This window comes from Microtus oregoni, unplaced genomic scaffold (genome assembly GCF_018167655.1).
Source record: "Microtus oregoni isolate MIOR12 unplaced genomic scaffold, Mior012 000004F_ref0000308, whole genome shotgun sequence".
NCBI lineage: Eukaryota > Metazoa > Chordata > Mammalia > Rodentia > Cricetidae > Microtus > Microtus oregoni.
This window is the reverse complement of record NW_024543063.1, coordinates 46,143,524-46,156,491: the sequence shown is the minus strand read 5'-3', so window position 1 is coordinate 46,156,491 and position 12,968 is coordinate 46,143,524. Positions and strand designations below refer to the sequence as shown.

Below are 12,968 nucleotides of genomic sequence, written 5' to 3'. Positions count from 1 at the left end.
TGAGCTATCTTTGCAGCCCCCAGATATGAAAAGGATTAAGCCTACTTGTCAATCTTGCAGCTTTCTTTCTGAGAATATATGATGATAAAATTAAGAATTACAGGAAAAGTACATATATTAATTTTTTTTTTCTTTTTGGTTTTTCGAGACAGGGTTTCTCTGTGGTTTTGGAGCCTGTCCTGGAACTAGCTCTTGTAGACCAGGCTGGTCTCGAACTCACAGAGATCCGCCTGCCTCTGCCTCCCGAGTGCTGGGATTAAAGGCGTGCGCCACCACCGCCCGGCCATATATTAAATTTTAAAAAATTTTTTTTGAGAAAGGTTCTCACTATGTGGCTCTGGCTGTCCTGGAACTCCTTGTAAATCAGGCTGGCCTTGAATTCAGAGATTCTCCTGTCTCCGCCTCCTGAGTGCTGGAATTAAAGGTGTGCATTACCACACCTGGCATGGAAAGTACAAATCTAAATCTTATTTCATTCATCTGTGATGTCAGAGATTAAAGCCAGGGTCCTGCACATGAGGCAAGCACTGTGTTATAGAGTCCTTACAATTTTTTGTTCCAGTTACAATTCTTCTAGAATGCTTTGAAAAGAAAATTTCATAGGATTTGTGAAAGGACTGGGAAGACAGCTCAGGTTTCTCCAGCATGTGCATGGCCCCGAGTTTTAGCCCTTGTATATATATCCTTAGAGAGGAGAGAGGGTGGAGATATGAAAACCTGTAAGGGAATTTTTTTTCCCTACGAGACAGGGTTTCTCTGTTTAGCTCTGGCTGTTATGGAACTTGCTCTGTAGACCAGGCTGGACTAGAATTCACAGACATATGTCTGCCTTTGTCTCCTGTGTGCTGGAATTAAAGGTGGGCGCCACTACCACTTGGCTAATTTGTTTGTTTGTTTGTTTGAGACAGGGTTTCTCTGTGTAGTCCTGGAACTTCTCTGTAGATTAAGCTGAACTTGAACTCATACGAGACCCTTCAGCCTCTGCCTCTCAAATGTCAGCATTCATTATTAGTGAGAATGTGAACGCCCACAAAATTACTTTCAGTAAGATAAAGAGCTCTTTTAACACACTAATACCCGTATCTGCTTGTATATTAGGAAAATATCCAGAAGGAATACTCGGAATTTGGTGGTGGTGCACGCATTTAATCCCAGCACCTGGGAGGCAGAGGCAGGTAAATCTCAATGAGTTCAAGGTGAGTTCCAGAACACCTAGGGCTGTTACACAGAGAAACCCTGTCTCAAAAATACCGAACCAAATCAAACAAACAATACTTTGGGATGATGTAACACCTTAAGTCACTGAAAAGTTTAAAATATGTAATATACTCTATGCATGAAGTTTAAAAAGGTATCAACAAATACTACTTCAGATTTTCTAGATTCAAAACTATACATCTTATAAACCTTTAATACTATCAGAAAATCCCAACATCCCTACACGCTGAGGTGACCTGAACTTTTACAGATTTATATTTTCTTCTCTAAAAATAAGTCACCCAAAGTTTTCAAGTAAATAAGTAACACTAGAGCAAAAGCCACTTTAAGCAGAATTTTCTTTTTTTTTTTAAAAAAAGATTTATTTATTTATTATGTATACAACATTCTGCCCGCACGCCAGAGGAGGGTGCCAGATCTCAGTACAGATGGTTGTAAGCCACCATGTGGTTGCTGGGAATTGAACTCAGCTCTGGAAGAGCAGCCAGTGCTCTTATCCTCTGAGCCATCTCTCCAGCCCCCTAAGCAGAATTTTCAAACTGAGATTTCAGTCACATTAATTCTCATATTGGCTGACTTTTCTCAAGAATAAGGATGCACACAGCAAGAATGGTTACTAATATTACTCAAGATAAGTATTATATTATGACACAGATATGAACAGAGAGAAATTTATCATAGTTCCTACAGTCTTTACCGCCCTAACGTCAAGCTGCCATGGATCTCAGAATGACTGTGAACTCAGAATCATTCTACTTCCACTACAGTCAGTCACCACACACACCAGGCATGGCTGTACTTCCCAGCACTCTAGAGGCAAACACAGGTAAATCTTTGCGAGTTTAAGGCCAGCATGGTCTAGAATTCCAGGACAGTCAGGGCTACACAGAAACCCCCTCTCGAAAACAGAACTTCCGAGTAGCCCAGGCTGGCCTTGAACTGATCCTGGCTATTTTAAAAAAAATGCTTTTCTTTATATCTTCTCTACCTCACTTAACACAGGCTTCCTAATGAAAATAAGCATAAATTTAAATAATTCACTGCCTTGAATAAGATATTTAAAATTCAGAGGAAGTGGAGCTTCAGTGAATTTTCAAAACTCCAAACAACCAAACACATCTTCAAAAGTGAGTTTTTCACCTACATATACAAAACAAGTCATCACTGGATCAGTCTAGTGTTTTATAAACAAAACTGGCATTTTTATTACTTACATGACATTAAAGTGGTAGGAAAGTTTCTCATTTTAAAAGAAAAGCTGGCACGCCTTTAATCCCAGCACTTAGTAGGCAGAGGCAGGCAGATATCTGGGAGTTCTAGGGCTAGCCTGATCTAGAGAGTGAGTTCCAGGACAGTCAGTGCTACATAGAGAAACTCTGTAAAACAAAACAAAACAAAGCAAAACAAAAAAAACACCCAGACCAAAACAAAGAGAGAAAAGCTGAAATTATCCTTTCTTTTTCATTCAATTCAGCAGTCTTCTATGTTTTTCTCCTTATGCTAAGAACCTTTTTTAAAATAAATGTTTCAATAAACCCGAAGAATCAATTTCTACTTATAAAAAAAAAAAAAGGCTCTCCAAAAACATAAGGTTCCAGTTTTCCTCCTATTTGAGCAAGGGAAACAGTCTGCAGTTGTAGTTAAAACCGTTTAACCACATATTTCCTTTTGTTCTGATAAGTGCTCATTCCTTTCTACATTATAAATATATTTATTTAGTTATCCTTTTTTGAGAGAGTCTCATAAAACCCAGCCTGGCCTCTAACTTGATCCGAGACTGAGAGTGACCTTGAACTCCAGATCCTGCTGCTAGTGAACACACATCTACTCACGCCCAAGTCCAGCCATATTAACTCACCGGTGTGCACCTTGAGTCCAGTGACTATGCTAACCTCCCACTCAGTACCCCAGAGAAACCTAACAACACTTGACTTACCACACCTCCAAAGAAGATTTCGCTCCTTACAGCACATGACAGAGAGGGTGACATTTCACTACCAAAACCTCCACTATGCTAAATTCTGATGCCAATCATAAATTCTGATGCCAATCATGGCTAAAAAGGTCAACTTCATGTTACTTTTTTTTTTTTTTTTTGGATTTTTGAGACAGGGTTTCTCCGTAGCTTTTGGTTCCTGTCCTGGAACTAGCTCTTGTAGACCAGGCTGGCCTCAAACTCACAGAGATCCGCCTGCCTCTGCCTCCCGAGTGCTGGGATTAAAGGCGTGCGCCACCACCACCCGACTTTCACGTTACTTTTAAACCAGATTTGTGTTCTTCATAAATGGTTTATATATTTTAGAACTTCAGATTCTACAATTTCTGAGCTTACTCATATTAACGAACATCCACAGTCAAAAATATTTCTCTTATGAAATTCGTTTTTTAAAGCCCATCTTTTACTTCTTTATAAATCTTTCATGAAAAGGAAACCACCACGGATCTGTTTTGGGAAATTCCTAAATGGCTTTAGAAAAATGGATACATTCATTATGAAGAATAATGTCTGGACTCCTAATTTAAAATAACATCTAGATGATCCTGGTGATTTATTTAATGATCACACTGAAATAAACAGTTTTATGCATAATCTTCAAAGTAAATGTTTGCTGCTTTTATATATTTATGAAAACCAGGCCTCAAAGTCTGAAGAAAATATACTGCTGTCTCTTAACAGCTGGTATTTTGTAATATTAATTCAATAATGTCATTTAAACACAAAGACATTTATTTCATTGAAAATGATGCCTTATTTCAAACTTTGAAAAGAAAGATTTTATATGCCCCCAAATGAAGCTCAGTGTCCTGGAAAAAAATATGTTATAGAAATGGATCCTACAAAGCCTTAAAAACTAGTAAACAGATACAGCCAATCACAGAAGAAACAAAGCAGATTATCTTTCCAAAAGCTAAATACTACAGAACAAGACTTCACGGATTTAAAAGTGACTACATATAAAAAAAAAAAAAAGGTAAAAGCTGGTTTATTAGAATTTAACTCAAGATCTAAACAGCAATATTTTTGATACCAAATTGAATCCAAGTTATATAAATCACTTTATTTTTAACTTATGGCTTCAAATTCCCCATCATTCAAGCCACAAAGAAGTTCAATAAAAACATGTTTGTATCATCCAACTATATTATTAATACAAGGGTATATTATTCGAACATAAAAAGGAATGAATGCTGGACATGATGGCACATGTCTCTAATTCCAGCACTTAGAAGGCTAAAGTGGAAGGACCACTGCAAACTCAAGGTAAGCCTGTACTACACAGGATGACCATCTCAAAACAAACAACCCCCCCACAAAAAAAAAAAAACAAAAAAACAAACAACAAAAATAAAAATCAAAGAATTGCCACTATAACACAAATGAACCCTAAAGCTACTATACTAAGTGAAGTAAGTCAGGAAAAGGTCAAAATTTAAAATCAACCACAAGAGACAAATTTAGAGGAGCTAGAAAGGAAAATATGAGATTTCAGTTTTCTTAGAGATCCAGGCTGATATTATAAATATGGTGGCCACTAACAATACTATGCGTTTAAATCTAGAGGAAGGGAAGAGAGATTCCTTGAGGACTGATGAAGAACTTGGAGAAAGTCCAACTTTTCAATTTGGGCAGAAGTAAATAATGCAGAGCAGACGATGAACAGCCATTACTAAACGAGAACATGTGCTATAACCATAGGGCGAAGTTCTCCTTTGTTGACTACACTGTATCAGAGACTCACCCACTTCTGCACGCCCAAGTTCAGAAAACCCATAAGGAGGTTTGAATTTAAATGTATATTTCAGTAAAACCAGAAACTGCAAAATTCCAAATAGTTTAATTTTGAATCCAGGTGCATTTTTCTAAAGAATATTACTTTCATTAGCTTTTCAAAGAGGCACGCAAAGCAAAAAAGAATTCAGTATGACGGTAAAAACTCTGCTAATCCTCCTTCATAGATGGACTCCAAGTACTCTATAGAATAATAGACCACCACCATGAGATGGTAAGTACTCCTCCTTCCAGTAAATGAGGGGAGAGACACGGGGGGGGGGGGGGGGGAAGGGGAGAGAGAGAGAGAGAAAGGGAGAGAGAGGGAGGAAGGGAGGGAAGGAGGGAGAGTTGTGTGTTAGCTGTTAATAGAGATTAAACCTTTCCATGTACTAAGTAAATATGACACTGAGCAAGATACCTAACCTCACTCCTTTTAACTCTACTCCCCCTTAGACAGCTATAATAAATAAAAATAAATTGGTAAACTTGGGTCCTGAAATTTAAGTGTCAGAAGAAGGGTGTGAAAAAGTGTGATCAATTTCTCATTTATTAACTTGTACAATATTTCATTCTTTGAAGGTCTAGAGGCTGCGTGTTCCAAGAATAAGCAATCTGGAAGTAGCAGTGGCATCTACAGCTCAGCTGTCTTTCCCCCTGCCACGCCAATCCCATTTAGGAAAGATTCTAGGTAGCTGAGGTGAGGCAAACTGAAAGTAGAAAAGCTATGCTTCAAAGAACTACTTTGAGTTCTGAAGAAGATAATTTTGAGATAAGCAAAGCACAATGATTGTAAATTTATAAACATAACCAATGCACATCAATATTCAATCATAAATCAATATGCACAGAAACCAACCTCAAATCTATTGACAAAAGGAAGAAGCAAAGATGTCATTCTTCAAAAAAAAAAGTTTTTTTTTTTCAATTGGAAAGAGTATTTCTCTTCTCTGTAATACAAACTGACAAACTGGGTATGGTGGCACACACCTTTAATTCTAGCACGTGGGAAGCACAAGCAGGTAGATCTTGAGTTTGAGGCCAGCATGGCCTACAGGAGAGTTCCAGGATAGTCAGGACTACAGAGATCAACCTTGTCTTTAAAAAAAAAAAAACAAAATAGGGCTGGGCAGGGGTGGTACACGCCTTTAATCCCAGCACTCGGGAGGCTAGCTCTGGTCTACAAGAGCTCCAAAGCTACAGAGAAATCCTGTCTTGAAAAACCAAGAGAGAGAGAGAGTTAGTTCCAGGACAGCCAGGGCTGTTACAAAGAGAAACCCTGCCTCATAAAATTAAAAGACAACAACACAAACAAAATAAGAAAATAAGGCTGGGCAGTGGCGACACATGCCTTTAATCCCAGAATTTAAGAGGCAGAGGCAGAGGCAGGTGGATCTCACTGAGTTTGTGGTCAGCCTGGTCTACAGAGTGAGTTCCAGACCAGCCAGGACTGTTTCAGTGAAACCCTGCCTCGAAAAAAACAAAACAAAGATAGTAAAAATAAACAAACAAACTGGTAATATTCAGTTTTGCTAACATGTATGTCTGTGTACAGTATTTAGGTTGCCTGGTGCCCTAAAGGTCAGAAGAATTCATCCATTAGCTCTTCTGGAACTAGAGTTATGGATTGTTTTAAGCTGCCCTGTGGGTACTGGGAATTAAACCAGTGTCCTTTGAAAGAGTAGCTCTAACCACTGAGTCATCTCTTCATCCCCCCCATAAATAGCTATATATTTATTAATAAAAGAGCAAGAAAATAGAAAAGTTCTTAGCTTCCCTACACTAATCATTTCCAAACTACTTACTTTTTGTTGTTATTGTTTATTTGAGGTTTTTGTTTTTGAGACAGGTTCTCACTGTGTAGCACAGTATGACTTTGAACTCACAAGTCTTCCTGTCTTCATCTCCTAAATGTTGGGGTTATAGGTGTGTACCACCATGCCTGGCCTTCAAACTACTTATTTTCACTTACCAGCACAACATTCCTCACATTTTACAACCATTGCTGGAAATATATCTCCCTTAGTAAAAATTAAGACAACGATTAAGTAAAAATCCAGACCATCACAGAAACACTGCTTACACATACATTTCCACCAAAGCTCTACGTGGCATTTTTTTTTTTAAGGGAAACAGCTATCCCCTACCCCACCCCCAGACAATGAACAGTTGTTCTACCCACAAACTAATGAATCATCAGACAAGCTAGCTATAATGCTAGACTGGCCAGAAGCACCCAGGAAAACAAGATTCCACTGATGAAATATGTACCTTGCTGCCCAGCTGTAATCATTTCTGCAGACGACTTAACAGATTCCTTTCAAAGACTTGGTTCTGACTCACCCTCTGGTAGCCACATGGTCCCCTCTGTTCATAAGTGCACAGTCAGCCACTGCAGATAGTCACTACAGTCATTTATTCCCATTGGACTCTAAATAACAACAGGGTTGCGTGTAGGAGAAAACATAGCTTCTTACAATGATCTACTTCATATAGTTCAAACGACAAATTGTAAAATGCAAAACTCGAAAACATTTTTGAAACTTGTGTACATGTATACACACTTAACCACATATTCAATAAATTAGTAAATTGTTGGGCACAGTGGCAAAAAACTGTAATCCTGGTCCTTGGAAGATATTGGTAGGACTGAGTTTGAGATCAGCCTAAACCACATTGTAAGAATCTATCTCAAGGCTGCGTGGTGGTGACACACGCCTTTAATCCCAGCACTTGTGAGGCAGACAGATCTCTGTGAGTTTGAGGCCAGCCTGGTCTACAAAAGCTAGTTCCAGGACAGGCTCCAAAGCTACAGAGAAACCCTGTCTTGAAAAAGAAAATCTATCTCAAAAACAAAAACAAATAACAACAACAACAACAAAAAAAAAAAATTATGTTAAGACCACATAAGACCTGGGCACAGTGGATCACACCCTTCTATACTCGGCTAGTTCAGTGCCAACCTGAGATATATGAGACCACATCACAAAAACTAAAACCCACCACCACCATTAATAATATGAGATCTGGGGGCTGGAGAGATGGCTCAGTGGTTAAGAGCATTGCCTGCTCTTCCGAAGGTCCTGAGTTCAATATCCGGCAACCACATGGTGGCTCACAACCATCTGTAATGAGGTCTAGTGCCCTCTTCTGGCCTGCAGACATACACACAGACAGAATATTGTATAAATAAATAAGTAAATAAATGAATATTTAAAAAAAAATAATATGAGATCTGTATATTTTTCAAAATCAAAAACTGTATAAACACATCACTAATATCCTCTCTAAACAATTATTTTTACTTGAGTTCAATGTATTTTTTTTCCCTAAGTGCGAAGCTTATTATGCTTTTGAGTTAGACTCAGAAGAGCTGGCAGCAGCAGCAGAGCTGTACCGTGGAAGCGCCATCAGCTGTTGCCCGGGAGCACTTAAGCCTCTGGACAGAGCCAAATGAATGCAGTTGCATTCTGAGATTCCTTCAGCTCATCCTCTTCTAAGAACTTCATCTGAAAATGAGAGTCCCTTTCCATGTCCATATATAAACACCACCGTCTTTTCCTCCTGTGAGCCCCTAGTACATATTTATGGACTAGCCATACCCATATTATGAAATATACATGATTTTTAAGTTAAAATATTAGTCTGTATAAGTCTAAGTAGAAATTGTTTAATCGGGGCTGGCAAGGTGGCTCACTGTTAAGAACAACTGCTGCCAAGCCTGGCAATCTGAGTACAATCCCTAGAGCCCACATGGTGGAAGAAAGAAAACCTACACCTACAAGTTGCCCGGCACAGGCAGACAGACACGTTAAAAATTGGGAGGAAAAGAGGGAAAATAAGAGGTAATATATCTTAAACAGAGGAGCCTGCTCAAAATTTCTTCATCCACTAAATAAAATTCAGTTAAAAACCACTTTGCTATTCTATCTTCATAAGAATTGGTAAGTCTGGGGGCTGAAGAGATGGCTCAGAGGTTAAGAGCATTGCCTGCTCTTCCAAAGGTCCTGAGTTCAATTCCCAGCAACCACATGGTGGCTCACAACCATCTGTAATGGGGTCTGGTGCCCTCTCTGGCCTGTGGGCATACACACAGACAGAATATTGTATACATAATAAATAAATAAATATTAAAAAAAAAAAGAATTGGCAAGCCTATAACCCCAGCACTTGAAAGGCTAAGGAAAGAGGATCAAAGTATCTTATGACAGGTGTGACGGTGCACACCTTTAATCATGGCAGTTAGGTGGCAGAGTCAGGCAGATCTCTGAGTTTGGGGACAGCTTGAGCTACATAAGACCCGTCTCAAAAAAGAAAAAGAAAAAGAAAGAAAAGAAAAAAGGTAGGACCATGCGCAGCCCTGAAAATTACTTTTTAGAAAAGAGTTAAACCTTTCTCTTCCTGAGCCCAGACAAAAATAGAATACTCAATTTTCATAGGATCAGTTCAGGGTCAACCAACAGTAAACAAAAGTTCATTTTTTAATTTTTGAAATCAGCTTTCATACGATTTAGACAAACTAGACCATACAATTACCATATATAGTCAAACAGAATACATGAAAAATAACATTAATGTGATCATTCAAGACTATTAATTATAGTCAAGCAAAACCATTTGCATTCATTTGAAATAAAATGTAAGGGGCTGGAGAGATGGCTCAGCGGTTAAGAGCACTGACTGCTCTTCCAGAGGACCCGGGTTCGATTCCCAGCACCCACATGGCAGCTCACAACTGTCTGAAAATGCAGTTCCATGAGATCTGACACCTTCACACCAACAAACATAATAAAGTTAAATAAATAAAAAAAAAGTTAAAAAAAATGTAATTGGAAAGTCCTAAGAGGAAGGAGCAAAGGAATTAAGATGAGTCTGTATAATTTCAATTTAGGAATGATTTAAGTTCTGATAAGTTGCTTTTCATTAGCTCTCTTTTGACAGCTAAATTACAAGGAAGCAGTTTAAAGAAGAATTAAAAACATCTTGGTTGCCAAGATGTATAATATACCAAGATGGACTACTAGGGAAAGATGAAGTATTCCAGCAGCATTGTGGGCCTACCTGAAATAACTTACCAAGCCATACTACAGCATTAACACTATTATTCAGGGGGCTGGAGAGATGGCTCAGTGGTTAAGAGCGTTGCCTGTTCTTCCAAAGGTCCTGAGTTCAATTCCCAGCAACCACATGGTGGCTCACAACCATCTGTAATGGGATCTGGTGCCCTCTTCTGTGTGTAGGCCTGCAGGCATACACACAGACAGAATATTGTATACATAATAAATAAATATTTAAAAAAAACACTATTATTCAGTTACAATCTTACCTTTAAAACCATCTAATAGCCTAACTTTGGATAGGGGGTTACAATTTAAGACGCATTTTCATTGCTGGGCATACTGGCATAAACCTGTAATCTGTGCAACAATGGGAGGTAGAAGCAGAATAAACATGAGTTCAAGACCAACTTGTGCTAAAAGAGACTGGTCTCGAAACAATTCAAATTTCAAATGTATTTTCTGGTACTTCATTTAATCCTCACATGAGGAATAATCTGCATACAACTTATAAATATGCAAATGCGTTGACTCTACCTTTCTACTAGGCTGTAATATTTTAAATCTTCCCTGAAAGACTCTAAGAGCCAAGATAAGGGCTAGGAACACATCTCAGAAGTAGAGTACATGAGTAACCCATGCAAGGCTCTGGGTTTCATGGGTACCATCCAAAACAAATAAAACCAATGACATGCCAAATACAAACAGTTCAAGTAGACAACTGTTTCAAATGGGGCTGACTATTCTTCCAGAGGACCCAGGCTCAATTCCTTGCACCCATGTAGCAGCTCATAATCTTCTATGACTCCAGTTCCTGGGAATCCAATGCCCTCTTTTGGCCTCTTCCATAAACCCCAATCACATACAGGGTGAAAAAAACTTACAAGCAAGCAAAACACCCATATACATTTTTTCTTTTTGTTTCAAGGCCAAACTGATCCATGATGAGTTACAGGGCAGCCTACCCTTTCTTAAAATTTTCAAATTCTTTAACAATATTATGCTCTATCTTGATCTTACATAAAGCACCTATATAGCCTGCTAAGAGACCTTCCTTATTAAAGACCTTTGGTTGGAAAAAATAAAACAAAACAAAAAAATAAAAATCCTTAGTTTGGGGGGAAATTGAGTGTGTGTGGGGCTTGAACCTAGAGCTTCACGAGTGCCAGGCAAAAGCTCTAACACTGGTCTCCATCCCCAGCCTTCTTTTTGTCTTATATTTTGAGACAAGGTTTCCCTAAGTTGCCCAGGCTGGCCTTGAACTCACTTGGTAGGTCAAGAAGGCCTTGAATTTTTGATATTCCTACTTAGACCTCCTGAGAAGCTGTGATTATTGACCTTCACTAACAGGCCTAGGTAAAAATACTCTTGCTATCACATAAGCAAAAGAATAAATAAAAGGGGCTACTTTCTGAAGCCATTTTCTTAAATCACAAAACTACTGTTTTGAATAAAAAATAGTTTCTTCTTTACTAACATTGTAAGCTGTTTTGAATTCAGTAAATTTAACAATTATTATTGTGGCTGGGCTCCAACAAGGTCAATGATCCCATCATCCTGGTATTCATACCCAAGTGTAATAATCCCCTTCTCTGTTGAATGTGGCCTAGACTTAGTGACTAGCTGCTAATAAACCAAATGAGACACAAATGACTCGGAGAAGTAGTCATAAAAAGCATGGTGACTTCATTCATTTTTTTCAGCACAGAAAAGCACACATCTTCGAAAAGAATATGAGCTTAGAAGGACATCCTTTGGCTCTAGACAAGTCTTCAGAGACTGTCCAGCCCTATCTAACAGTGTGAATGTGATCTCAAGAGAGAACCTGACCCAGAGCCATCCAGCTACAATGATCCCAGATTTGTGTAAAGAAGCCTGAGAAAACCTTTGGAGTGGCTAAACATTACCTTAATCATAGTACATTTATGTGTATATGACATACATTTGTTAAAGTAAAAATTAATGCTATTAAAGTAGTGCATTTTATTATATTTAAGCTATATTTCAATAAAGTTGATTGATTCTTTTCAAAGGTCACTGAACTCTTTGAGATAAACAGATGAAGGATCAATTTGTTAGTTAGCTTTGGGAGTTCAGAGTAGGCAGTAAGGAAACAGAAGCTATAAAAACAAGCAATCATCACGTCTTAAACTGAGCAAACCTGCTTTTTCCTCTATCTGCAGCCCTTCCCATCTCAGATGGTGGCAGCCCCACATTTCCAGTTGTTCTCGCCAAAGAGGTGGAGCTGTTCTTAGCACACTCCTTCCCACCCACTACATCCAATTTACAAACAAACTCAGATGGTTTTATTTCAGAATACTTTCCCCTCTCCACTGCACCACCATTGCCTTGCCAAGATTACTTCAATAGCCAAACTGGTTTCTCTACTTCACTGTGGCCTTTACAATCTATTATCAACCTAGAATACAGAGTGAATATATCAAAACCTAACACAAACCACATCATTCATCTGCTTGGAACCCTGACACCACTCTCAGTTGCACTCAGAATAAAAGGTGGTGTCAAGCCAGGTGTACTGGTTCACACACCCAGAATTGGAGGCTGAGGGAAGAGTATTAGAAGTTCAAGGCTAATCTCAGCTATATAGAAAAGTTAAAATCAGTCTGAGCTATGTGAGACCCTGACTTTAAAAACTAAAACAAATAAACCAGGGGAAATTTAAAAACTAAAAAAGAACAACATCTTTGGGCAAGTGAGACAGTTCAATGGTTAAAAACACTTGCTGTGAAGCCTACTAAATATAGTTTAATCCCTACATTCGACATAAAGAACAGATTTCCACAACCTTACACATGTATATACATAGATAAAAATATAATAAAAGCATGTTCCTTAAAAAAAAAAAAGTCTGTCAATTCAGGAGGTGATGCTACACACCTTTAAAGCCAGAACTCAGAAGGTAG

The 12,968-nt window shown here is 38.4% G+C and overlaps 1 protein-coding gene across 2 annotated transcripts in view; it reads right to left on the bottom strand.

The window, feature by feature from the left end:
- The window catches only part of Cbfb (core-binding factor subunit beta), a 49,910-nt gene that overhangs the window by 25,229 nt on the left and 11,713 nt on the right, over window positions 1-12,968 (bottom strand). The gene's annotated exons all lie outside the window — the stretch shown is intronic.